At 55.5% G+C, this 22,960-nt stretch overlaps 1 protein-coding gene across 5 annotated transcripts in view; it reads left to right on the top strand.

Annotated features, from left to right (window-relative positions):
• The window catches only part of ZMIZ1 (zinc finger MIZ-type containing 1), a 231,337-nt gene that overhangs the window by 85,165 nt on the left and 123,212 nt on the right, over positions 1-22,960 (top strand). For all 5 annotated transcript variants that reach the window (XM_019749483.2, XM_019749486.2, XM_019749485.2 and 2 more), the window contains one exon: positions 2,311-2,392. The gene's annotated coding sequence lies outside the window, so the exon portion shown is untranslated. The remainder of the gene's footprint in view (positions 1-2,310; positions 2,393-22,960) is intronic.

Raw genomic sequence — 22,960 nt, forward strand, 5'->3', positions numbered from 1 at the left:
GGCCCATAGGAAAGGGGATCGAGCTCATATCCTGGTGCCTCTGGTGTGGTGCCCTCACTATATGACCTTGGCCAGGTCTCGTCCCCTCTCTGGTCTCTTTGTCCCTTTGCACAATCCCACTCCAAAGAACTGGGGTGGCTGGGAGCAGCAAGGCGCACGTGTGCACGTGAGCCGGAGCACCTCAGAGAGGCAGGATGGGTGGGCGTCGTTCCTTGGGGCCTGAACGGTGCTCACGGAGTGAGCGAGTACTTTCCGGCTCTGGCTTCTGTCTCAGCTGCCAAAAGAATTATTTTCTCTTTGTCAGCGGGTCTGTGGGCCAGCTTGCCTTTGGGAAAGGCCTGAGCTCGGGGTGGTAGGGAAGCAGAAGGCCAATTCCCATTCTCCTCCAGCCACTGACTTGTTGCGTGACACCAGGATTGGGACAGTTGCTACCACTCTCCAGGCCTCAGTTTCCTCCTCTGTGAAATGGGAGAGTTGGAGTCCGTGAACCCAAGGGCCAGTTGCAACACCTCTGACAACCCTATCCTCCCTCAGAGCTGTTTCCTGCTTTGCAAAGTGGACACCCATTACTGCCCTGCCAAGGCCAGAGTCAGAATGCAGTCTTCTTTCCTGTGCTGGTGTGGGGATGGCAGCTGGCTTTGGAGCTTGGGGCTCAGAGTCCCAGCATACCAAGAGCTCAGCACCAGCCCCTACCAGGTAACTTATGCTTCAGAAAGTTCTGCATTTGTATACCTTATACAATCTGTACAACTCTGAGGGAGGTCCCCGTGTCATCCCTACATCCCCCCCACAGATGAGGAAACTGAGGCACAGAGAGGTTTAAGAAACTTGCCCAAAGGCACACACTTAGTAAGAGGATGAAACCAGGACTTGAACCAGATTGTTTTTTATGACTGAGCCCACATCTCCAGTGCCAGGCTGTGCATCTCACTCAGGGGGCACCCACTTCTCTCCCTGGGAGCCCCGCCTGCTGCACAGTGAGGTGGGGCCCGGGTGTGAGGCCTCCACTCGTCCCCCCAGCACAAGTGGGAGCTCACGTTTAACGCGGCACGTGCATTCCCTCTCCCACTGTGGGCCATGGGCCTCATTCCAAGCTGTGCTCAGCCCTGCAGTCAGGTTTCCCATTTCTAAAAGAGGGTACACAGTCAGGGAGCATGGTGATTGCCCGGAGCCACCAGCAGGGCACCCTTACAGACAGGACTCAAACTTGGGCTCTAGGGCTTCCCATCCTGCAGCCAGGCCTTTGGATCTGCTCCTCCTGGATTGCCAGGGGGCCCTGTGGACAGTGGGGGGAGGGGAGAGTACTGGTGGCCTATTGAAAAGATGGGCCAGCTGGATCCTGCCCAACAAGAGCAATCATGCTCCCACCACTTCTCCAAACCCCAAGCCCCTGGGGGTGGGGCGTCCAGGCCTTTTTCCTCCCTCGCTCACCCCCGCATACCCGTGCACTCCTGCTCGCTCTGCTCTGAGCACCACTGCCTCTGGCCTGGACCTCTGAACAGCGTCCCCACTCGTCTCCCTGCCTCCTCCTGGCCCTTCTAAGCCCTTCTTCCCCAGCAGCCATGGAAATCTTCTCCAACTAGAACTAAGGTTATGTCCTTCAGCTGCTCAGACCTTCCGTGACTCCCATCTACCTTCTCGACCACTGGCCCTGCCTCCTGGTCCCCACTCACCCCACTCCTTCCCTCCGTCACTGCACCTACCACACCACCCACTCTCAAGTCCTCCACTGGACCAGGCTTTTTCCCGTCTTGAAGTCTTTATATATACTGTTCCCTCTGCCTAAAAGACTTTTCCGTGCATCTTGGCCTGCCTCTCTCTGGCTCATCCTTCAGTTTTACTTCCCCCAAACAGCCCTCCTGAACCTTGAGTCTATGCTGCATAGCCCCTGTACTCATTTTTTCTAGCAGACACCATTTTTAATTATGTATTGTTTGAGTCTTTGCTCATTATCAGGGTTTCCGCAAGGGCAGGGACCACTCTCCTGTTCACAGCTCAGGGTGTTTTTTTTCAATGTTTCTTGAGTGAATGAATGAATGCCAAATGCCTCTGTCACCATATATCCTCAAATCCTCCCACAAACCCCGAGAGAACTATTATGATCCCATTTGACATGTGAAGAAACAAACCCAGAGAGGCCAGGGGCGTATCCACAATCACAGAGCCGGTAACTGGCAGATAGGGGTGACGGGGGATTTGGGTTTGCCTGCAGTAAACTTCCTACATAGCAGGTGGGTGGGCTGTGGCAGCATGTTCAGTCCTAGGAGCCCTGCCACAAGTGGACCCGCTGACCGCCCCTTCTCATTGCAGTAGGATGGAGCTCGAGTGAAGCGGAAGGCACCGTGAGCTGCTGACGGGCACGTGGGACGCTGGTGATTCTTGGGTCGCTGAGGTAGGTGTGCAGCCAGCCTGGCGGGGTGGCTTGGCCTGCATGCTTGGGGAAGGGGTAGTTGTGTCCTGAACGGGACACAGGTGCTGGTCCCACCACACTGCACCTTTGCCTGGAGCCTCGGCCCTCATGGGCGGGATTGGGTGCGGCCACCCCTGCTGAGATGTCAGCCCCCCGCCCCAAAGGACCCCCAGGGGGCTCTTAAGCCTGGCCTTTCTCTAAAGTGGCTGCCAGGGCAGGGGGTAGAGAGATGCACCCTGGGAGAGGGGCCGGTTCAGTCCCCACCTTTGGCTGAGCAGCCCTGTGTGTACCACTCTGAACCCCATGGCGTGTAGGCCTCATTCACTGAGCAACATGGCAGCCACGCAGAAGCAGCCTACGTGAGCAGAGAGAGCTGTTCATGGAAATGGGTGCTGTGGCTGCCCCACCCTCTTCTCTCCCACAAACACACTGAAGCACGCACGTGAGCCCTCGCATATCTCTGGGTTCTGGGGTCAGAGTGCCTGCATTCACGAACTGACTCTGCTGCTTGTCCACTATGACCTTGTGTGGTTCCTCTGTGCCTCAATTTACCTGTCTATAAAAGGACTGGGATCCCAGCACCTGTCCCCACAGGTGTGCTGGCACACCTGGTATACAGTAAGAACTCAGGATATGTCAGCATTTTCCTCAAGGATGCTGGGACCCTTCCTTCTTCCCGCATCCTCAGGTCTTACCATCCCCTCCCTGAGGCCCACCAATGCCTGGATGGACACATCCTGAGGACAGGGCTTGGGCCTCCCAGGGAACTCCTGAGAGCAGCTAGAGCCAGAGGTCCTGAGTCTGAGCCTCCTGGGCAGGCCTCTGGCCTGGATGTCAGCGTCTCTTATGACTGAGCGGCGTTGCAGGGTTGATCACACTTGGCCCTGTGCTTGGCCCTGTTTGATCCCTTTCTGTGGCTCCCAACCCAAACCTGCGAGGCCTGCACCGAGATGCGGACTGGGGCTAGAGCCTTCTGTCCCAAGGCTCTGGGGCCCAGCTGGGGGAGTCAGAGTGTTCGCCCCGGTGTAAGACCTTGCCGATTCATGTCCCTGCTGCCCTCAGCTTCTCTGCTAAAGCCCCACTGCCCCCAGGTGCCCACAGACAGGTACAGGTGAGCCCTGGGGATTCTCCGTGCTTCAGTGCAGCTCTGGAACCAGGGAGCAGGACCTGGTCTTCCTTCCTGCTGTCAGTTATGTGACCTTGCGGTAGTCCTTTCCCTTCTGGGACAGTCAGCTCTCATCTGAAAATGAGGATGAGTATTATATCTACATTGCTGAGAGGACGCTGTGGTGAGAATGCTTGGAAGCCTGAGGTGGTTTTAAATGTTACTGCTTGGTGAGAGTCTACTTTCTACCAGCCACTATGTGCCTTAAATACATACTTCTTCCCATAGTAACCTCCTGAGGAAGTGTGTTTAATGCCTCATTCTTCAGAGGCCCAAAGTGGTTAAGAAACCCATGGAGCTTAAGTGGTGGGGTGGGGATTTGAACCGTGGTCCATTGGAATTAAGCATGACACAACTCCTTAGAGGCCATGGACGGAGCCACAGGGCAGGCTCATGGTAGGTGCTCAGGAAACTACCTCCATTTCTACCTTGCAGCCTTTGCCCAGCCCTCTAAGCCTGGCTGCCCTCAGAGGCAGAGGGTGGCTCCTGAAAGCTGGCAATCTACCCCTCCCCAGAGGGCTTACAGGCAACTCAGTAAGGCTGGGGGAACCTACAGCTAATTGTGAGGTAACCTTTGAAATTCTCCTTCACGGTGGGTTCTCTTTTCGGATGTTTTTCAAGGTAATTCATTCCCTTTCCAGAAATTGTCAGTGGCAGAGCATTAGGCAGCTGGTAATTAATCATAGGAGCGGCTTGGAGCATGTTCTTTAAAAAAAAAAAAAAAAAAAAAGGAGGAACAGAAAGCCTTGGTGGAAAAAGAAAAGAAAAGAAATCCACTCCAAGGCGAGGGTGGTAATCAATACCTCAGTGTCCTAGAAACGCTGGGGGTGGGGATGGCGGGCATGTGGCCTTCTCTCTTTCTTCCCGATGCTAGCAGATGGTCAGTGCCTGCAGCAGCACGCCTGAGGCTCTGCCTGGGACCACCAGCTTTCTATGTGACATTGAGCAAGTCTCTGCCTTTCCCTGGACTCAGCTTTGTCACCTGTAAAATGGGTGAAGGGCAGGTGTCAGACTAGAACAGAATATTAAATGATTATACTTGTGTTTGGCACATGGTAGGTGCCCAGTTGATATTTTATTAATTGAGTGAGGGAGTGAGTGAGTGAATGAAAGATTACCTTGGGTCCTAGTTAGCCATCATCGGTCAAGGAGGCTAGACACAGTTTCTCTAGTTCTGTTATAATTTGAAGTGACAGCCAGGGTGATGGGCCAGCTCTGTCACTTTTCAAACTAGTGATGAAAGGACAGTCTTGCCTGGCGAACTCTGGCCAGCGGCACAAGCCCCTCAATGGCAACCACGCTGTCCTCCTCACAACCTCAAGTTTAGCTTTCCAAGAGTCTGAGCTGACTAGAGATTTTTTTTCAAGCTGCTTTCTGGGAGAGGTAGTAAGTTCCTCATCAACAAAAAGTATGCAAGCTGGGAGCTGCACGGGGCACTCAGGCATCAGATTTGATGGCGCTCAGAGCATTCCTGAGTCTGGGAGAGAGCATGAGGCTCTCCAGGATGGACCCTCAGGAGGCTGGACTGGCAGAGAGGGAAGCCTCTCCCCTCAGGAGCCCCTTCCCAGAGGTCCCCCAAGTAGGGCTGGAGGAGGCTGCTGAGAAGGGAGCTTGACCATGCAGGGTGTATGGGTGTGGGTGGGGACTGGTATGTGCCAACAGGTGTGATTGTCTAGCCACTGTATGAGACTGGAAGATGTGTGAAGATGTATGAATATGCAAGGGAAGGAGAGTGCCCACCTGTGTGAAGGAGTGCCACCCACCCCCTATATGCAGCTCCCATCAGGACCCTAGCACCTCAGGCTCCAGGCTTAACATTCAGACTGGCCCAAGGGGCCCTATTACCCCAGTGACAAAGGTGGAGCTGACTGAGGGGACAGGATGGGCTCCTAAGGGGCTCCGGAGAGGAAGTACACCCAGGCCAAGAGCACTGACCTCTTATCACACTGCTGGCCATTGCGGCAGCTCCCCAGGGTCATGGAAGGAGACTGCTCTTGGAGGCCCATGCCTCCTGCTCTGGACTCACAACCCCCGAGTGTCTGGTCTGAAGTGTCTAGGTGGGACCCATTCCCCCCTCGGAGGTGGGAGAGCAGGTCTCCTTGGGGGGTCCTCTGAGAAGCCCGGCATTCTTGGCCCCAGTCATTTCTTTACTTCTCTCCTCGGCCTCCAAACCGCAGGGGAGTGAGTGAGTGATTGAATGACTGTTTGCTTTTCCAGGGGACTGTGTGTCTCTCTGTGGTTCTCTCTGTGCGGACACCTCTCTTCTGCCTGCGTGCTCTTCTCACACCAGCCAGCCCCGCACTGCCTCCTCTCAGCTCAGCCGCTCTCTCCCTGTCCTATCACGTCTGAGGCTCCCCCTCATACCCCCTGAGTCCTGGGACCGTCTCAGCTCTGCTCTCCTATCCTGTGGAGACGCTCCTTGCCAGGTGTCCCAGCAGCACATCTGCTGTGTGTCATCACCCCCATCAGCACCAGGACTCAGCAGAACTGAGACCTCCTGGGCTCCCAACCTGCCATCCTTCGCCTTGTTTATCCAGCTCTGGCCAACACATAGCTTCCTCCCACCCAGCCTTTGAAGGGGTCCAAGGCAGCGCCCCATACTCTCAGCTGCTTAGATGCTGTGCGCTGTGTGTGGCCAAGTGCTGGTGGCAAGCACCGTCCCATCCCATGGACCCTCCATGCTGACTGCTCAGGATGGAGCCTGATCTCCCGACTCAGACATCTGCCCCTATGGCTGCCCTGTGCTGCCCTGGGCACGTGGGCCACTGGCCACAGGCTTGAGCAGGGGAGCAAGAGGGGGCTGCATCCACTGACAGGGGCAGTTGGAAACCCGGTTTCCCTCCAGCACTAATGAAATTCCTGCTATAATTAGAAGTGAAGTGTCCAGAAGCTGGCTGCCTGGTAGGAGCGGGTGTATGCTGATGAATAAATCAGTTGTCCTCCCGAGGGGAGAAGGAGCCAGTGGGTGGGCTCCTGGAGAACTGCTGGCCTGGAAATCTCAGTAGTCTGTGAGGTGGGCTGGTGGGCTCTGGTGGCCAGACTTGCCTCCAGTCACCTGGATGCTATCAGAGGAGCTCCCCGGTCCCAGTCCCTGGCCAGCCAGTCTTCCTGGAGTGACTGCTATGTGCCCAGCCGACTCACCCTGGCATTCGAAGCCTCCACCGTCTGGCCCCAGCCTTCTCTCACAGCCACGTCACACACTAGCGTCTGCCAGTACCCCGGGCTGCAGCTTCACTGCGCTCCCACACCCCCACCTGTATCGCACAACCCCACAGCTGCTTGCTCTTACACTTCCTCCTGCCTCGAAAGCCCTCCACCTCTGTTATCGTATGGCTTGGACCTCTTGGAGTCTTCCTCATTTCATCTCATGCTTTCTCCACAAGGTCAGAGTGGGCTCCATCCCCACTGGGCCCCGTCAGCCTCCACCTCTCAGAGGCCCTGGTCGTTTCCTCCCTGAACTCTCCTAAACTCGAAACCCTTCCCTTTATGCTCTTATACCCTTCAAAGTACTCATCAGACTGTCTGCCACATCATCTTTTATTTTGTATTATGTATTGGAATAACACATTGGCTATCATACATTCTATTCTCCTACTGAGTCTTTGAAGCCTGGTGTGTATTTAACACATTCACCACACTGCAGACACCGGTGTTTAGTCACCGAATGTGGTATTGAACCGTGCAGCTTTGGCGGGCCCTTTCCTCCTTTGCAGGTGGGGAAACTGAGGCTGGGGAAGGCAGTCTTGCAGATGAGAGTTTGCAGAGCGAGTGCACTGTCTGTAGGCAAGGCTACCACTGTCCTGCAGTTCAGAATAAAAAACTCGGGCATGCTGCGCTGGTCAAAAAGGTAAATCGAGGCAGGCAGGACCGTAGCTGGTACCCAAGTGACCGAACCTCGATAGGAACAGAGGGAAGATGATGAAAAGGGTTCCGTTCCCCCTACAATGGGTTCCAGTGCTCCAGGACTTCCCCACCTAATGCCCAAAAAGCCAGACCAAGGCGGCTGTCACAGGCTGAGCTACATTGGGTCATTCCCGCCCATTGTCACTCCCAGGTTCCTAATAGCAAGCACACAGCCTAGAACATAGCCTGGAGGTGCTCTCCAGAGATGAGATGTTTCTCAGGAGCCAGACTGGCAGCAGAACAGCCCCTCAGAGCCCCTGCCCTCCAGAGCCAATTTCCCCTTTGTTCTCCACAGCCCCTTTGCTGCCTCTACGTTGGCAGACTCTTGTTTGTCTCTGCTTAAGCAGAGTGTTGGAAAGTCACAGAGGTGCTGGTTTGTGCTGGGCTTGTCCTCACTCCATGGGTGCCCTGGGCAGGGCTGGGGCCACAGTCCCGGGGGAGCCCCCTCCAAATGGCTGCCTCCTCTCATCAGTGTGGGGCTGCAGGGCTGTGTGTGCTGAGCTAGCCTAGTGAGACACAGCCATCCACTCCCTCAGCCTTTCCTTGTCTCCTCCCCGCCAGGCAGCCAGCCGCCTGCTGTCTACCCTGCAGGACTGTAAGCCTCTTGCAGGCTCAGGCGGCCTCTGCACCATGTCCCCAGCACATCGCCTGGCATGTGGGTGCTGAATGGCAGCAGAAGCCAGCAGGCACCCAACCCGTGTGCCCTGCGCTTCCTCTAGGGATGGCAAGGAGGCTTCATTCGGTATGCCAGTTCTTAATGTGCTGGGTAGGCCGTGTTAAGAAGGATTCTGAGGCTGTGCACAGGCTCTGTGAGAAACAGTGTCATGCTCTGCATGGCGTCCATTTGCCCTCAGTCCCAGCCCCTGGGTGTCAGGTCCACTTGCCAAGTGTCCCAGTTCTGGGCTGTGGCCAGTTTGGGCATAGGGAGGAGGCAGTGACCTCGGTGTGGTCCCACAAGGGTCGGTCCATCCTGGCTATTGAGGGAACTATGGCCCCCCAGGTTGCATGGATTGTATATACACGCCCCCACCTGAAAGCTGGTTAATAGGAATCTGTGGCAGCTTTTCCCTCACATCTGTCTTTCCTGGTAAGTGCTTCTCACCCTTCTTCAGTTCCGGTTTGGGAAGCAGCACATCTTGCCTCCCAGCTGTTTGGGACCCTCCATTGCTTCCCTGAGGCATCTTTGGGGACCTCTTTTGGAGCCTGTGGGAGCATCTCTGCTTCATAGCCTCCGTGGAATGCTTCCATGGTGTCCCCTCCATCTGGCCCACACTCCGGTGGGACAGTCTAGAGGGTGACAGCTCTCATTGGGTGGCCTGGTGAGCTCTCTCAGCCCCAGCCCCACCCCCACCCAGACACCCCACCACAGTCCCCTACTCCACCCCCACTTCCCCCAGGCTCTTGTGCCACCTGGGAAGCCAGCCCCCTACACCCAGCCCTCTCAGCTGAGGCACCCAGGCATCCTCTGGCCCACAGCGCCAGGGTGGCCAAGAATTGAGCCAGGAAGATTTTGATGAACTGGAACCTGTAAATAATCTGGAACGTTTTTCTCGGTGTGAAAGAAACACAAAGAACACCCTTGCGTCCTTTAGCTAGCTCAACCTGTCCCCAGTCACAGCTCCAGGAGGGCTGATCAAGTTCACCTCATACCTGCCAGGGCTCCTCTAGCTACTCCTTGCACACCTCCACTGCTGGAGAGCTCACCACCACAGGTTCACTCATGGAAATTTCAATGTGGTAAAGGATGCAGTGTGATGTGGTTAAAGCATGGGTCTTAGGGACAAATAGTTTGGGGTTCAAATTTCTCCTCTGTCATCTATCAACTGGGTGACTTTAGACAAGTCACTTTGTCTCTGATACCCTCACATTCCTTATCTGTAACATGGGAGAAGCCTGCCTGCCTGCCAGCGATGCTATGGGGATGGAATGCAGCACTAGCTACTCCAGTCTTCTCTCTTAACAGTAGATTGACGCCCTCAGAGAGCCACCTGCCACCCCTCAGCACGGGGGCATCTGCTTACAGTTGGCGTCCTTAGCTCTGCTACCCAGATAATTCCCTCTCCAGGGACACTGGCCTCCCAGGTCCTCTCTGTAGCTCTTGAGTGGGAACTTTCATGATGACACTTCAAGATGGAGACACAGCATTTCCCCAAAGTGCCAACACATACAGGCCACAAGGATACTTATTTAAATGCAGATTCTGAGGCCCCTCTCCTGGAGTCAGAGTCTCTGGGTCTGGAGTTGGGCCCAGGACTCTGAATTTTTAACCAGTGCCCCATAAAATACCTGTGATTGGGTCAGCCTACGACACACAGATGCCTGCAACCGGGAGCTGGCCTACAGGGAGGAAGGGCCCTGGACCACGTCATAGCCTCGCTGGGTGAGCTTGGTAAAGCCTGTCCTGCTCTGTGGCTTGGTTTTCTCATCAATAAACCGGGAGTTGAGATGATCTATAAGGGCTCTTCCTGCTCCTAAAACCCCAGGAGCTTTCTCTTCATTCCCGTGGGGTTCAATTGCTGCTAAAATAATAATAATAGAATGTAAAAATTGGAAAATCATGTTTTAAAAACTCGTAATAATCAGACAGGCATTCCCTGGTATGCCCTCTGCTAGGCTCCTTGAGGCCGATCTGTAGGTTTTAGCCCCATACCCACCGGCCATAGTGTTCAGGTCAGCAGCCGCCTTCCAGCCCCAGAGCCCCAGGGACAGAAAAGCTGTTCCTTGGGTGTGACACGCCATTTAGTGGTGGTTCCCCTGGGCCTTCCAGGAGACCTGAGATCTGCAGGCATCTGCTGGGTCCAGTCGGATCTGAGATCACTTCTGCAAACTGAGCTCGGCCACTGACCTGGAGCCGGCCGAGGGAAGCAGGGGGGAGTGGAGTGGCCTGGCTCCTGTGAGGGGCCTGGGAGCCTTATTAGTTAACACACTTGGAAGCCTGGAGTGTCAGAACTGGGGGATGGCCCTCTGGAGCCCCTTCTCTTTATAGATGGGGAAAGTGAGGCCCAGGGCAGGACATGCCTTGCCAGGTCACCCATGGAGACAGTGGGGAACAGGCCTGGGACCTAGACCTCTAGGCTTACAGTCTGGCCTCTGGGCTGTGCCCTGTCACCTGCCATTCCTAACTTGGGGAGTCCATCTGGGACAGGCAGCCCCACCAGGCCTGAGCCCTAAACCAGCCTCTGCAGCGCCTGGGAATGGACAGGGCCATCTCAGGACAGGGACCAAGGAGCCACCTGCTTCTGAACACTGGGCCCTCTTTGACCCAAACTGTCAGTCTGAATCAACAGCCACCGCTTGGCTCCTGGGCCCTCTCGCCCCAGCCAAGGCAGCCCCCATGGAAGTTTTCCAGGGATATCCACACAGAGGGCAACGTGCTCCCGAAATGAAAAGGCTCTCACTCCCTGGCTCCCTCCCATTTTCCACTCACTGATGCTGAGGGGAGTTAATAATTAAAGCAGAGGTGAAAAAGCGGCCCTGTCCTAATGAAACCTCCCTTGAGGCAGTAGGGCCCTGGCAGGTGGCAGAGGAGGAATTATTCACTGCTGAGGCCTTCACCTCTGGCCTGGGATGATTGTCAAGGTCTGGGGCTCAGGGACTGGGAGGCACTGTCACTCCCACAGGGAACCAGCGCCCCTCTGACCACTGGCATCCTGATTGCACAGCCGGCCTAGGCGGTGGGCCTGGTAGGTAGCTCCAATCTCTTCCCTGGGCTGGGAGCCCGCTGGGTCCTCCATTCATACCTGGCACCTGGTACAGGGCCCTGGCCTTTGCACAAGCCAGTCCCTTCTCCCCACACTCTATCTGAAGTCAGTGCAGTATTTAGTAAGTACCTGCTGTTTGCATGGGTCTGTGCTCAGCTCCTAGGGAGACAAGGAAGCAGAAGTTTCTATGCCAGCCCTCAGCCAGCACACAGTCTAGGCCAGGGCTCACCTTCACATAACAGAATTAATGATACCCAGTGTCCCTGGAACCAGGGAGCTATTGAGGGCCAGGAAGAGTCCTTGGGGAACAGGGGTAATGGAAGGCTTCCTGGAGGAGGCTGATTGGAGCAGATTGACACAGAGGATTTCAGGAATTATAGGTGGGGCCAAGGATGAGATAGGGAAAGCCACAGCCTTAGGGCAGGCTGTGGCCCAAACCAGGACCTTGGATGCATGCCTGTGTTAATGTACTTTATATACACATTATCTAATAAAATTTTTGTAGAGCCTATTTTGCAAAGAAGTGAACTGTAGAACAGAGAGGTTAAGTAGCAGGCCCATGGTCACACAGCTACTGGGAGGTGGGGCCAGAATTTGAACGCAGTTTCATCTGACTTTCAAGCCTGAGTCCTCACCCAGACCCAAAGCACCCCCTTCAGCTGTTGCAGGGGCAGAACCTCCTGCCAACCACAAAGATCAGAGGAGGCTTCCTGGAGGTACATTAGTTTTGTCTCCCACAGACCTGGTCCCGAGCTGTGAATGGCCAGCTAATCTAGGTCAGGCCAGGTCTCCTGACTTCACAGAGGCTCTTCCTCTTCATCTTAAAATGAAGAGAATAGGGCCTCCTCCCTGGGGCCCGAGAGGATTAGGCACGTAGTAGGTGCCTCCCCAGATTCAGCTGGGGTTGCTAGAGTGGCCAGCGCCTGTGTGGATCAGGCTTGCCCATATCAGGGTGCGTCCCAGAGCTCTTCCCAGCATCCACTCTGACGGTTCTCACAGCCAGAGTGGGCTCAGCTGCAGGGATGCCTGGGACACACGGCTCCCACTGGGAGGGGCAGGGAAAGGCCAAGACAAAGTGCGTGAGTGAAGACAGGGCACTGCCAATCCCCAGCCACCCAGTTGTTGACTCCAGAGAGGCGAGGAGAAGGAGGGGCCTGCGATGAGAACCCACGGTGATCACACCTCTATTTGATGAGTGGCAAGGAGCCAGAGAAGGTTTTGATCTGTAGAAAGACGCAGCCACATCATTTCTCACTGAGCTTTCATTGAAATCCAGCATGTCAGAGCAGAGACTGAACGTGGGCAGGTAGGGGGTCTGCTCCCCTGGGTGCTGGCAGGGAAGGTGGTGCTCATCTTGGGGAGCCCATTTGTAGCTGAGATGACCTTTTATAAGGCTGGGCTTTTAAATGCTAGCCCAGTGGGCTTCGGGTTGGAAGAGTTCAAAGAGTTCATTCAGAAATGGGGGTGAGGTTGGGAGGAAGACACTGAAAACATGGAGCACACACAAGACGCCAATTAAATATGAAATTCTGGAGACAGGATTTTAGGGGCTGGAGCAGCTAAGGAGCCAACAGATCCCACCTCCTCTGTATGGGGTAAACTGAGGCCCAGAGAAACAAAGGGTTTGTCCAAAGGGGTGAGTGCAGCAGCTCCCTGGGCCTTCCCACCTCCCGCTCTGTCTGACCTTCCTCCCCAGGCCTCTCCCTGGGCTCTAGCTGGAGGTGAGGGAAGGAGCTGAATGGGAGGGGAAGGGTCATTATGACCCACCTCGCTAGGCCTTGGAGGTCAAAGGGCAAGGGGGTCCACGCAGGACACAGTGGGGCCTCAGGGGCTCAGCAGCCAGTCTTTCTCTATTCCTACATGCAGACCTCACAGCACCCAGAGAGGGAAGGAGACTGCTGGTGGCAGGAAGTCTTCCCAGAAAAGCCCACCAGGGCTTAGAACTGCACTGGGCTCTGTCTGTCCCACAGCCACCTTCGCACCTGTTGGTTGCTCTGTCTGCCTGTCTGTATAACCCTTTCTTTCCTGCTCACCCTTTCACTCTCTGGGTCTCTTTCACACACCCGTTTTGTCTGTACCCATTTTGTCTGTTCCACTTCCATGTGTTTCTTCTGTTCGTCCTTCCTGGGGCAGCTGCACTGCACAACTCCAGGGGTTGCCCTTTCCACAGAAGCTCTCTGTCTTGAGGCCTTTTTCTGACTTCATTTCAGTGCTAGTTTGTCTCTCATGCCTCCCTAACTTATGCCCCCTTTCTTACTAAGTTTCTCCCTCTTTGTTTCCCCCTCAATCTCTCGTTTTCCTTCTCTGGCTGTATGCATACATGTAGGTGTGCCTGTATGTATGTGTCTTCCCTCATCCTCATCCCACACATGGACACACATACATACACACAGTCTGTCCCTCTGCGGAGTGGGTGCTGGTTGGCTTCGGAGGGCAGCCCTGGTGTTCTCCATGCCGAGAAGGCTCTGTGTCCATGTCTAATGTGGGCCTCCCTGGCCCAGCTTGCAGGACGCCAGGGAGCCAATGTGAGCCTGGCCATCACCCGCCTGGAAAGGGGCTCCCATTTGGGAACAGGAATGTCCTGGATGGGAAGAAGCAAAGAGGGGACAGTTTGTGGGGAAAAGAAAAAAAAAAAAACAAGCAAGGGATTATAATCCCTACAAATGTGCCTTTTGTTTAGTGCTGGAGCCCAGCAAGTCCCAGAAAGTGAGAAGCAGGACATGGGGAGGGCTCTGTACAGATGGGGCCTGTGATGGAGCCGTGGGATGGGGCCACTGCACCCCCAGGGGCGTCCAGGCCAGGGATGTGTCTCCTCTTCGCCTAGAAACATAAATACGTGGCCAATGGGAAGAGCTTCCAGGCCTCTTCAAACCCACTGTGCGAAGAGAGCCTCCTACCCACGCAGCGCTTCTCAGTCAATCCACAGATGTTTAGCGCCCATCTACCAGCATGCTTCCGAGTGTTTGGGATACCCCGGTGAGCAAGAGATCAGGTCCCTGCCCTCATGGAGCTGACATTCTAGCAGGGGGAGAAAGAAGCATAGGTCGTCAGAACTCCACAGCCTCGACATTTGTATAGCCGGGGGAGGGGAGCATCAGCCCGGGGTTCTCCCGTGTGCCAGGGCACAGCCACCTGCCCACCAGGGGAGACCAAGGCCTTCAGTGCACACTGGCTAAATGGACACCCTGCTGCAGATATCACTCAGTTTACCAGGAATTCCCAGACGCTCTCCAAGATGAGAGTTGCTGGCAGGTCCTACATGATAGCAAGGCTTCCTGCCAGCCTGGACAAGGGCAGCTCCGAACACCAAGGAAGAGATGGAGAGGGGCAGCTTTGTAGTGCAGTCCCCAACTACCAACTCCGTGGTCGCCAGCCGCATGACCCTAGAGAACTTCTTAAACCTCTGGGCCTTAGTTTCCTCATCTGTAAGGTATGAAGGTCGGACAACTCATGGGCTTGTTCTGTGGCTCAAATGCAGTCATGGCGCCTGGCCCATAGGTTTGTGGTGGAGGTCAGCTGTCCTCACTATTAGGAAGGAGTCGTGAGGGATGCAAAACTGTCCCACTTTGTCAAGGGGCTCAGTTGGAGGTCTGCCATTCTGGGTTGAGCTTGTTCTTCTTCTCTAATAATCTGGTGGAACTGGAAGTTTCCTCTCTCTGGGGACCTCAGTTTCTCTTCTGTCCAGCGAGGGCGTAGGACTCACAGATGTGAGAGCCAGGAGGCCAGGGATTGGAGTTTGGAGTAAAGTCACCAGGTGCACCAGTGAACAAAACCATGTAGAGCTGTCCTGGGACAGGGATCCCCTGGGGACCCTGTGGGGCTGGAGTTCCACCGAGCCTGCCACAGGTTCCCAGCTGCAGTGGGGCCTGGAATTGCTCTCCCGGCACAGTCGGACTGGTAGGGTAGCGGCTGCTCTTAGTGCCTGGCAGGGACCCGTAAATTAAAAACATGGTGTTTCCTGTCGGAGGCCAGCGCAGGGCTGGACTCGGTGTGGCCTTGGAAAGCTGGCCTCACTCTCAGGAAGCCCTGCTCCCCACAGCACCGCCACAAAAACAGTGGAAAAGTGAAACCTTTTCAAGTCTGTGTTTCCACTGTAAACAGGGGATGAAAGCTGGCCCTTTGCCTCCTGGCACTACTCAGGCCCTCTCCTCTGCCCTGCGCCGGCCTGCCTGGTCTTTGGAGACACCTCAGCTGCCCATCTGCCCCAGACAGTGCCCCTCCGATCTGAGAAGCCCTGAGCCCCTAATTCACTTCCAAGTTTAGCTCAAGCATGCCCAGGACTCACAGGATGAGTCTTCGGCACCCATCCTGTGAGGTGAGAAGGGCAACGGGAGAACACCAGTGCACAGAGAGGTACAGGACTCACCTAAAATCACACAGCAAAGTGACTTTAGCAGCCCTCGTCCCCGCCTTTCTACCTAGAGTGACCTCACAGAGCCTGCAGACCACGGAGAGAGACTCTCATGGGTGGGCATTTGTACCTAAGCGAAGCTTCTGTGTAATCCAGCAAGAGTTTCTGTAACTGTCCTGGAGTGGGGCATCTAGCACCAGAAGCATTTAGTGAGAGAGATTTATCTATTTTAAACTCTGATAATGTCCTTTTTTTCTTATTGTAAAAGTAACGTATGCTTGTTGTAGGGAGTCTGGAAGTCACAGACATGTTGAAAGAAGAAAAATAAAATCTTCCTCCTGTTCAGATGTCATCCTGGTCAAAATTCTGGTGTATTTCTTTCTGGTCACTTTATAATTTTCTTTCTGTCTCTTTTGGACTTAGGTTATGAGCAGGTTTTAGGGTCATTCAATGTTCCTAGAAAACGTGATTCTCAGTGGCCCCGTGGAAAGGCCCAGAGGGGTGTCACATCCCCCTCACAGGTCTGCTCAGCTCCTGGCCTGGGATGGGTGTGATGTGCTATTGTTGAGGACATGATGGGGAGAGGACCTCAACGCTGTAGTTCAACGTAAAGGTGGTCTTGCCTGGACCCTGGGCTGGAGAACCCAAGTGGCTCTTATTTGCCCTGTGACTTTAGGCCTATCTGGTCTGTCTTCCATTCTGGGAGATGAGCAAGTGAGTGAATTGGGCTCCACCCAAGTCTTCGTGTCTAGTCAGCCTGCTACAAAAGCCCTGCTCCATGGCTACCTGCAGACACAGCAACGCATTCCTTCTGTCGGTCAGTCCGACATTGAGTGCCTACTGTGTGCAGGTGTCTGTGAGCAAACTGGACAAGAAGCCCCTGTTCCCGGCCCTGTTTTCTCCTTAGTTGCACCTCCCACAGTTCTGCCCCTCTTAACTCACAAGCCCTCCTGGATCTCTTACTAGGTGGAGACTGGAGCCCAGCTGGGCAGGGGCAGCTCGGGTCCCAGGAGGAGCCATTTGTGGCCTCTTCCTCCCACCAACGTCCTTGGTGGCCCTAAGACAGCTTTATGGAGGACAAATAGAGGCTGTCTCCTTCCTGGCAGGTTTATTTCTTCATTTTTCAAGCCCTGTTCTGATTTTTCCATGTCGTCTGCTTCCCTGGTCTCCAGCCCCCTCCCCCTGCATGCCTCCCTTTTCTCCCCTTCTCATCTGTCAGCCCAGCCAGGAGAGAGGGCCACTGGCCTCCAAGGTGATTGAATTATTTGGGGGGAGGGGGACCGGGGAGACAGGCCAGGGTTTTCTGCATGAGTGCTTTTGGCTTCCTGCCCTTGGAGAGGGGTTGGGGGAGGGGGTGTGATGGCGGCGACGATTGTAGGCCATGGGTTTCCCAGATAGCCCTGCTCTCCCGTCTGGGCCACAGATGAGCTACTGATGGTGTGGGCTGTCTGAAGGCCACTGCTCTATCACCCTGCCCTCTGCCCAGCCTAACCCTGCTTGGGCCTCAGTTTCACCTCCAGCCGAATAGGCAGGTCTCTATCCAGATGCAGGAAGGAAAGAGAGACTTTAGGACAGCTGTGACTGCTTAGTCACACATGAGAACTTCTAAAATATCTACTATCTCTGTGCTGCAGACCAGGGACCCAGGATGAAAAAAAGAAGGGAGGTTTGTTCTTATAAAGCACCTACTGTGTGCACCAGTACCTTTCATGTGCATAACCATGAAAATCCCCCAACAGTAACTCAAAGATAGGTAGCAACAGGTAGGAGTTAGTGGCCTCATTTTTACAGCTGAGAAATGTGCCGAGTACAAGCTCCTCCTGCTAACCTGTGGGCTCCTGGAGGACAGGGACTCTGCTTGGATCTCCTCTGGACCTCCAGGGACAGCAAAAGGCCAGACACTCAGAAGGGACTATTCCAATAAATGCTTGGTGAACCTGGTTCCAGTGATGTGAGACCAGAGAGGTGAAGTCACTAATCTAAGGTCACACAGCTAGAAATAGAGCCTCGCTGTGCCTGGCAAGCCACCTCTGCTATTCTGGGTGTTGGCAGGGAGGCCTGCAGTTCTAGCTGACATTGTCCATCCATATAGCTGTTGTGGTGGGCCAAGAACTTGGTGGCTCCAGGTCTCATTCCCTTTCCGCTGGGGTGTGTGCTTCTGCTGGTCAGGCCCCACAGCCTCTCTCCAGCCTGCCTCTTCCCAAAGAGGAGGGGCCAAGAGGGGAACCCCCCTCCCCCCTGCTCTGCTCAACTCCAGCTCATGGAAATGGAAAACACATTGGCTTCATTATCCGGGACTGAATGAGCAGGGTTGCCATAGCGACAGCCATCTCAGGCCCTTGAGGGGGCAGGGAAGGGGCTGGTGAGGCCGTGGCAAGTGGGGACCTGGCAGAGGGTGAGCAGGCACGCTGAGTGGACAGGCCGCAGGAAAAATTGCCACTCGTGTTACCTGCCCTTACACTGGGCCCCCTGGCTTCAGATCACTAGCCTTGGGCACAGAGAAGTAGGCAGGCCCCATTCTCCACTGACTGGCCCCTCGTCCACCTGTCCTACCGCCAGTCCATCTGTCGCCTTCCTGGAGGGGCACTGAGGGTGAAGAAAGGCCTGTGCCTCGCAGCATACTGGAGGTCAGGAGGGAGGAGAAAGGGGAAGGTAGGGACCAGGAGAGGGTGCTGGGCTTGTTCCCCAGCAGAGACCAGCCCGGGGCCCCCACTGGCAAGGCCTGAGGAAATGCCTGAGGATGCCAGGCTGTGCACACCTCAGCACTCCAGTATGACCAGGATCATTCTGGTGACCCATCCTCAAGCATAAGCCTAGTAAAAGAAGTTGGGTCTCCAAATAGCAAACAGGAAAACAGGTGTGCCGGTGGCTGTGGGGATGTCAGCAGGGAGTCCTGGCCCAGCGCAGCCTGTGTCTGCGAATGCCCCAGGCAGGTATCCTTGGCTCAGGCCAGAGCTGGGCCATCTCCATGGCCACAGCCAGGTGCTCTGATGCTCAGATGGGCCCTTCTCTCCCCAGGGCCTGTGTACCACCTGCCCCATCGCCTGTCATGTTACCTACCGTAGGCTTGAGTCTGAGAGCAGCACCCCTGGCAGTCCCAGGTCCTGTCACCCCTGTGTTCAGGCTGGTCCAGGGGAGGCTGGCTGCATCCCTTCTCCAGGCTCCCTGGTGATGTGGGAGCCCAAGCTGGCCCTCTGGAGTGGCCCCAAGCAAACACTGCCGCCTCCCTCTGAGCAGGCAGCCTCAACCAGTCCCTCCATGTGATCCAGAGACATTGGGGCACCTGCCAAGGGCCCCTGCTCGAAGTTACCGAGTGCCCACAGGAGACTTTCTTTTCAGACACTGCCAGTCGGAGAAACCCAGTGCTGTTCCCAACTGCGCTTTCAACCATGACCCTAACCCTAACCCCAGACCTAGCCTCAACCCCAGCCTCCTGGCCCAGCCCATCTGGGCACGTGTGTAGCTGCTCTCTCACCCCAGCTTCTGTTGAAGCCATTCCATCCACGCTGAATGCTCTTCCCTCACTGCCTACACATAACCTCGTCCAGTCTCCTCCCGCTTCCTGTTTCTGATGAGAAAACCCAGGCCAAGAGAGGCATGTGACTTGTTCAAGGCCACAGAGAGTCAGGGCAGCAGGGCCTGGAGTCCTTTTACCAGGAGGCCAAGCCTTCGGTTCCCCACTGAGACGGGCCGAAGGATCCCTGTGGCCCTGGATGGAGAGCACAGCAAGTCTGGGGGCCGGGTTTCAGCTCCTTGTAGGCTGTTCTCAGTGGAAAGGGCCCAGGAGGAGTGCTCACAGGCTGACCTCAGCCTTGCTGACCAAGCCTTAGTAAACAGGGACAGGGACAGTCCTGCAGCCCAGCCCACAAATGGGCCTGTGCCTGTAAGGAGACAGGTGGTGCACAGCCGAGCTTGGCAAACATGGGCAGGGTGTCCGTGGCACTGCTGTGGCCTTCCCCTCCTACCAGATGGAGATGGGTGCCAAGGGGACAGCAGCACGGACAGGAGAAACCCCAGCACCTCCTTGGGGCAGAGAAAATCCAGGGTTCCCGAGCAGCCACCAGCCATCCCAGAGGCTCATTCTAAAATGCAGTCCCAAGCCCTCCCAGGGAGGCTAGGGCAAGGCCCAGGAATCAGTGTGTTTGCAGCTTCCCAAACCCCAAACCGAAAGCCATGCTGGCCTTTCTTCCTCCAGAGGCCGGGCCAGCCTGCCTCAGAGTCTCAGGCCCTATCCTTCTGGTTCCAGGGTCGCGACCCCTTATTGACCCTTCCTAAGCCTTGTCCTGTAGAGGGCCCGCCTCAGACCAGCCCAGGGACCTTGTGCCCGCCCCTCCCCCGCTCCCCTCTCATCCATGGTCCGCCCACCCCAAAGCCCACAGTCCCTATGGCATTTGTCCTCTGCCATTGACCTCCCCTGACTCGGCGGCTCTTTGTCCCAGGCCTGCCTTCCAGCCACCACCACGGCCACCGCCCAGCTCCCCGCCTGTCGGCTGAGGGAGGCCTCTGCACAAGGCTGTCATTTTCCCTGCCTGGGATTATAGGTTTGGGGCCGAGGGAGTCTGAGCTGGAGGAGGAGGAGCCAGGACTTACCCTGGTGCCAGGCCCAGAGACACCTCGTGGAAGGGCAGCCTCGTGTGGAATGTTTGTGGGGCCACTATGGGGATTCCTGTAACCCGATGTCACCCCAGCTCAGTGAGTGTGTGTATGTGTACATGTGTACATGTGTTGTATGTGCATCCCTCTCAAAAGGGTCAAGGGATCTCTGGTGCTCATTTAATTTAATCCTCCCAATAATCCTGCAGGCAAGTCCAATCTATTTTCCAGATGGAAAAGACAAAAGTCAGAAAGGGCCGTGGACTGGCCTGGGTCACAGCAGGTCAGGGCAGAGCCAACGCTGGGGCCTCCATGTCTCAGCCTCCTCGCTCTGCCCTCACCCAGCCTCCCACGTGAGGGTTGGGGCAGCAGGGGATTGGGTGTGCTGCAGCCACCACACTGGCGGCTGGGGAAGGTTCTGGGAGGTGAAGTAGTGGGGAGACAGCATGCGTCCCTTTTCTGCTCTGCCTTCACTGTGCCCCCCAGGGCTGGGTTTGGTGGGGATAGTGTGAGCCATTCTAGGAGTGTGGAAGCACTGGTTCTGGGTGTGCAGAAGCCGGAAACATCTTCCAGGTTCACAGGTGTGGGAATTGGGTTGGTGTTGAACACAGATGAGATGGCCTCAACCAGACCCAAACCCGGGCCCTCCCGCTGTCCCATCTGGCGGCAATGGAGTTAGCGTGTGTGTCAGAGACAGGGCCAGAGGACCCTTAATTGGGTTTGAGGATTTGAGAAAACATGGTGGAATGATTCCCCGCGCAGGCTCTGGAATTAGGGCGTCCATGTTCAGATCTGGGACCCAAGCCACATAACCTCGCTGAGCCCTGCTTCTGAGGGTGGCTGTGCTGATCACATGAGACGAACTAAAACACTGAATATAGGTGAGATGCACCATACGTGCTCAATACATGTGTGCTACTGTCCTCCTCAGTTCTGGAGGTGCCAACGGGCCCTGCTCCCCACCAGACGAGCAGTGAGGACCAGAGCGTGAGGGCTGGCAATGTGGGGGACCCACTGGGGAGGTTCGGGTAACCTGTGCCTCATGGGGTTCCTCCAGAACCAGGTCTGTCCAGGGCCAGCGTTTCTGATGAGCAGGACCAGGCCTCCCTAGGTTGGTGGCCATTCCCATGGCTGAGCTGGCCTCACTGCAGGCCGCCAGAAAGACCTCAGAGCCCACCCACGGGTGTCTGGTCCCCTGGGTCTAGTCCAGGAGCCAGGAGAGGAAGGGAGCCAAGGCTGGGGGAGGCCTGCCTGTTCTTGGGAATTCACGGCATGTCTGCATGTCACAAGTACCTCGATAGGGAAGATTTGTGGATGAGATTTGCAATTCTGTTTTCTCTGAGGGTTATAAATCAGCTGCATGCACACTCGGGATGCAGGCCTGAGGCGTGCACACACTCACGCTCAGACGCACACACCAAATGCAGTCCAAGGCCGCCTCATGTTCCCCAGGGAGGGAGAAGAAGCTCTCCGGGGCTCTTCCTAAGCTCTAGGAAGGGAAAAACCTGGGTACCCAACTGCTGCCTGGTCTTATGCAATCCCAGAACCATCTGGAATCAAGGACTCAAGGCTGGGAGGCAGGATGTCCCAGTGATTAGAGAAACAGCTCATTATACAGGTTATAAGTATAAGCTCAGGTGCTTGAATGACTAGGTCCAAACCTTGGTCCTACAGGTTACCAGCTGTGTGTCCTTGGCTATGTTGCTTACAGAGTTCTGTGCCTCAGTTTCCCCATCTGTGAAATGGAGCTCATTATAGCATGTACTTCAGAGGATGGTTGAGAGAATAATATGCATAGAGGGCTTGAAACAATACAGGCACCTAGTAAGAGCTCAGGAAAATGTGGCTATCATCATCACCATCACCACATCATTAGTTAAGACTATACCTGGATTTGGCTTCAGACCAGGGCTTGAAACCTAGCTCTACCTCTTGCTAGCTGTGTGAACTTGGAGGTGCTACTGAGCCCCCTGTTGCTCACCTATAAAATGGACTATTACTACCTACTCTGTAGGGCTGTTCTGGGCTTTGAAGGAGGTAAATAAAGCTTATAAAGCCTGCACTATCAGGCCCTCAGGACACGTCAGCCAGTGTTCCATCTGCCTCGAGGGACTGGGGCCTCCAGTTGGGAGCCTCCAGGTGGCAGGTGGCTCTGCTCCAGAGGCCTGTCTTCCTGGGGAATGTTTAGATGTGGGGAGGGGTGGGGGGCCTCTGTGGACGGGAGAATTCCGGGAACCTTTTGCCACCCGGGGAGTAAAGCGCTTGCCAGACCTGCTCTCCTCTTCCTGCCTCTGTCACTGCTTCTACCCTTCTCCTGAGAACAGGGCTCTGAAACTGGCAGGTGTGACTCACAGTTCTGCCACTCACTTACTGGGTGGCCTTGGGCAGGTCACTTAACCCCTCATTTTCCTCCAGCAAGGGATAATTGCGCCTGCTTCAGCGGGCAACTGAAGAGCGAGTTAAATGAAATAATGTATGTGGAGCACTTAGCACAGTGCCCGGCGGCCAGATAAGTGCTCTGCAAATGCCATCACCAGCCCCCTCTGCTTTCTCCCACTCCCGCCCACACTGATGCACAAAAGGCATCTTCCCAGGCCAGATGTTAAAATACTTCTCTCTGGGAAGATGGGCTCTGAACTCCACGAGGTGCCACTGGAGCTACAGGAGCGAGCCTGGATGGAGGGAGATGATTTCAGAAACTCAGACCTGCTCTTTCTGATACAGTTCCCCTGTGCCAGCCACACGAGGCTGAAGCATGCTGGACATGAGGCTGGGCCTTGCTGGTCCATCAGCCACCCACCCCAGAGCCTTGCCTGTTTCTTCAGGGTCCTCAGGTG

The sequence above is a fragment of the Rhinolophus sinicus genome, linkage group LG07 (genome assembly GCF_036562045.2).
Source record: "Rhinolophus sinicus isolate RSC01 linkage group LG07, ASM3656204v1, whole genome shotgun sequence".
Lineage (NCBI taxonomy): Eukaryota > Metazoa > Chordata > Mammalia > Chiroptera > Rhinolophidae > Rhinolophus > Rhinolophus sinicus.